The 4,750-nt window shown below is 40.9% G+C and overlaps 1 long non-coding RNA gene across 1 annotated transcript; it reads right to left on the bottom strand.

The window, feature by feature from the left end:
- Window positions 1-641: 641 nt before the first annotated feature.
- On the bottom strand, window positions 642-1,437 carry LOC120545344. Its single transcript, XR_005636668.1, has 3 exons — window positions 1,234-1,437; window positions 1,011-1,064; window positions 642-766 (listed from the first exon to the last, which is right to left on the bottom strand). It is a non-coding gene; the product is annotated as an uncharacterized LOC120545344 (long non-coding RNA).
- Window positions 1,438-4,750: the final 3,313 nt, after the last annotated feature.

The following is a 4,750-nucleotide window of genomic DNA, read 5'->3' as shown; positions in this document are numbered from 1 at the left end:
CACTGTTCCCGTGGTCAGAGCCAGAACCAGAGACAGTACGGGCAACATCTGTGTCCCAACAGGTGACGGTACGTTGCTGAAAGATATAAACATTTTAGTTTAATTAAAGTTATTAGATTTAAAGAAAATTAAAGTTTAGGGTTGCTACACGTAAATCTCATTGCATTTTATCAGCCGTAAAAAGTAACTATGTCGTACTTCAATACAACTGTTAGGTGCTTTTAATTGAGTATTTTTATTTTTTCCTATTTGCCTATCGTACGTTTTACTTCTTTTCTTTTATAGCTTAAGTTACTTTGCATATTCATATTAATTATACAAAATATTATGAATAATCTGTGATCTATTAAAATGGATAAAGAGGAGACTTCATTAATCTGGTGGTGAAATTCAGCTACCTGCCAAGTCAAACGTTTGCTATTATTTTGGTGAAAGAACTCAAAAGAAATGCAACATTAGTGTAAAGCATTACAATTCAGAGACAGTAATGTTGTAATATAACTAATTACTCTCAAATGACAGTAACTAGTCATCTATAATGTATTACATTTTGGAAGTCACTTGCCAAACACTGCTTGTGAGAGGGTTGATAACTACTGCTCAGTGTTACTGTTTTGTCACATGTGGATTGAAAGATGAGCCAGGCATTAGTCAAGAGATTATCAGACAGCCTAATGAAATATATAGTTTCTACATCTTACCCCATTCATCCGTCTCTCCAATATTTTTTCATACGGATAAATTGTCTGTCGACTGCATTTGCAACCTTAAATGACAAAGGCAAAAACAAGTTTGGTTCACTTCAAATGGGTCAGAGTTCACTTGGGGTGTTCACATATGCCCAACAAATGCTGAGTCACTGTTCTTAGTTCACTTTGAGGGCTGAAAGAGACCAAGTGTGAATACACCCTGAGTTTGGTTTAATTAAAAGGGGGCTACATTTGAAAACACCCGTACACACAGCACATGGCTGCTGATATACCCATAGGATGCAAAGAATGTCTACTTACTTTTTGTTTTCTTCTTTTTGGCAAGGGTTGAGGGTGAGGCTTCTCTGCCTTTCGCTGGATGCAAGGGGAAAAGGTTAAGAATGATATATTCAGAATCTTCAGGGGGTGGTTAAATTGATTAAAAGGGATGAAATTCACTGTGTGTACCTTGTTTTATATTGTGCACTGATTAAAAAAAGCATGGGACAAATTTACAGATGGGGTGCAAGGCAAGATTACTTACTTTGTCTTTTCCTGGGTGGTAGAGGCTCCATATGCAGCTGAGCATGAGCTGAGTCTGGGGGAATCGGGAATAGGTTTAAAGTAATAAGTTGCTGGTCTGGGGGGGTGGGCTGGTTTTGCGGGATGGGGTGGTCTAGGGGAAGGTGCTGGTCTAGGGGAAGGTGCTGGTCTTGGGCGAGGTGCTGGTCTTGGGCGAGGGGCTGGTCTTGGGGGGTGCTGGTCTTGCGGGGGCTGGTCTTGGGGAGGTGCTGGTCTTGGGCGGGGCTGGTCTTGGGGGAGGTGCTGGTCTTGGGGGGGCTGGTTTTGGGCGAGGGGCTGGTCTTGGGCGAGGTGCTGGTCTTGGGCGAGGTGCTGGTCTTGGGCAAGGGGCTGGTCTTGTTGGGGCTGGGGCTGGGGCACATCTGTTGTGAAGTTAGCAAAAATATCAATTCTGTACACATCGTCAGAAAAATCAACGACAAACACTAATGAACTCTACATAAAACTTCTCTTACCATCCAGTTTGATAATGAAGTCGTAGGCCTTCTTCATGCTGGTTAATACACGCATGTTGGTTTGCGTTGGTGGCAGATGCGTGACCACGTTTGCCACTAACTTGCCTGTGCCCTTGTGCCTCTGGCTAAAGAATAATATGGGCATGTAGCCCAAAGCAGAAAGTTTTTGGACCTGAAATGAAACAAAGTAATTAACACATTTCCAATACATTATGTTACTACATTACTACATAAATAACAGTCCATCTACTAATTAAAGATGCAATCTGCCAAAAAGTTTTTAATGCTTTCAACAAGTGTTAACCATGTGATTAAAGACCTATTGTAAAATACACAGAAATATTCATTCATGAGGATTTCTTAAATTGCAACTGTCAGTGCTCGATTTTGTTTGAAAATAATTAATTAATTTTATTTTAATTAATAAAAGATGGCATCCACTCCACACTGACTTTGAACGATGACTTGCCACCGGCACAAGAATATAGAGTTTAAATTAGAAACAGAGGGCAGTTTACTTGGTGTATATACTAGGTACGAATTGTTTCCTAGTTCATCTCTATCCCTAGTCCCCTGCCATCAGTTACACAAGTATTTTAAGATAAGTATAATCTGGAATATTGCCTATTTATGTACATACACCGATGTTTTTTCAAGATTTGCTTTCACAACAGAAGCACCCCTGCATAAAATGAAATTATCTTTTCATATTGTGTATGGGGAGCTTTTTGGCAAACTGTTTATCAGAGCAACATGCATGTGATGTTCATCACTTGAGCGTCATGTGTGATGTGTGCAGGAAAAGCAATTTAATAGGGATGTATGGTGTGGTTTTTAAAGCAATTGCAACTGTCTAAAATCTCATCCTGACAACATGTGCCAACTTCCAACATACAGGCAGGCATAGCACACAGCATGGCTGCTATGTCTTCTGTCCGTCAACAAACATGGTACCCACAGAAAGTACTCAATAAAAGTTTCCACAATTGTGTTCATATTCAAGCATGTATATTCCAGATGTTTGTTAGCCTGATTGACACCAGTCCCTTCTCAGTTGTAACTGAGAGTGGGGGGGTCTGGGGAAAGGTTCATTGACAGTTCATTTCCAGAGGGGCGTCACCAACGGACGCCACTCAAATGCCTCTGACCAACCACTCAGACCAACTGGGTGACGCTTTTCACATCCAATATCCAACTAAAAAACATGTGATTCTGGTTTGTGGTGTGGTGCCTCTACACCCTACTGTCTCCTTGCAGGTGTTGCATATTGCAAACTTGTTATCTTCTGCTCACATGCTGAAGAATGTCCAAACAGCTGACATGTTGCAGGTTAATTCATGAGGTTCCCTACATGTGGGAGAATAGGACCAACACGCGCTTCACACCGCGAGCCAATCATCAGATTGAGGCCAGGTTAGACAGAGCTCGACATTGAATGGTCAATTCATCGAAAATATAAAATAAAACGGGGAGGCCAGGTTGAACCAGCCTTCTTGAGTAACATAGTGTTAGCCACAATGCTAACGGCATTGATAACTAAAACCACACGGTGCTACTGTTACTACAACTAGTAGTATCACAACTTTTTTAGTGGTTTATAAGCAACCTTTTTCTTGCACATGTCCTGTTAATAACAATACAGATGTTTGTTATATGGAGGTGATGCTGATTTTAACAGCTGGATCAACATTAGCTGTCTACATGAAGCTCCCAGCTGAGGTCCTATAACGTTAACGTTAAGCCGCAACGCAGGAAATAAGAACAAGCTCATTAAAGCTCACTGGCTTCCTCTGTAAAATTTTCCACGCACCGTCACTGCGTCTCAGGTCACTTTTATTTAACAGATTAAATTATTTTTTTCTAGATCAATACTTCTACAAAAGGTGTCTTTGCCCCATCACACATTATCAATGAAAATGACAGAAATCATGCTGGGTGGCTGACTTTCAAGAGGGGGACAGATTATATTTTCTGGACTGATGGAAAGGATCCCCTTAGGACAGACAGATGGATGTGCATGACTGCATGTTAATGTAATTACTCTATGTACTTTGGGCTTAATATTGATTACCACTCAATAATGTAGCATGAGCATTTTTACTTACAGCAATTTGGGCAGAGGCCACCATCCGCGATGCATTTTTGTTTCTGATGACCCTCTGGGTCCAGTCATCATCAATGTGTGCTGTTTTTAATGTCCGCTTGCTTGGCAGTGTGGCAAAACAAGCACTGCAGGTTTTGCGGTTGGCCTGCTGATGGACCTGGCAGCTTGGGCAGGGCCTGAATTTTGGCTTTGTCATTCTGAAATGTACACACACACACACACACACACACAATATTATTAAATATCATTCAGGGAATCAAATACACATAAGGAAAAGAAAGACAGAGCTAGTCAATATATTAGTATGTGTCATACAGCAGTAGGCTATGCTTAACTTATCACTATTCTAACATTATCAAAGGTAGTATTAGCTCTGGATGTTTGCAAGCTGGCGAGTGCAGAAAAAGTGTGAAAGTCGCCAGAGAGCGAGCTGTTTCCTTTCCTGTAGTCATAAACCATTTTTGAATACTGGCAATCCGCACAAAAATAGAGTTTGATTTACTTAATTGTGCAGCCTCCAGCACAATTCATTTGGTGCAATAACCAGGTTTTATATGCCAGTCTCTATCCATGAAATTGCTACAGTGCGCTTAAAACGACACCAACAAACAAATCTATATTCTCTGATCCCGACCTTTACACTTCGAGTGGATTGCGGGGAGTGAAGAAGAGGCAGCAACCCAGGTTCTGCGTCCCTCTAAACAGCTATTCTTGATCACCAGAGGGTAGGGGAGAGAGGGAGGGAGAGAGAGGGAGGGAGACAAATAACAAGACAAGAAACAATACAAATAAGACAATAAACAAGACAAACGTGGCTCTGAAAAGTGCCTTTTTTTTGTTATAAGATGCTAATATTAAGTAGTTGTAAAGGACAGGGATTAAGGAACCTGCAGAGAAAGAGAAGAAACAAATCAAAATAG

The sequence above is a fragment of the Perca fluviatilis genome, chromosome 17, assembly GCF_010015445.1.
Source record: "Perca fluviatilis chromosome 17, GENO_Pfluv_1.0, whole genome shotgun sequence".
In the NCBI taxonomy this organism is placed as follows: Eukaryota; Metazoa; Chordata; class Actinopteri; order Perciformes; family Percidae; genus Perca; species Perca fluviatilis.
This window is presented reverse-complemented; position numbering and strand designations above follow the sequence as displayed.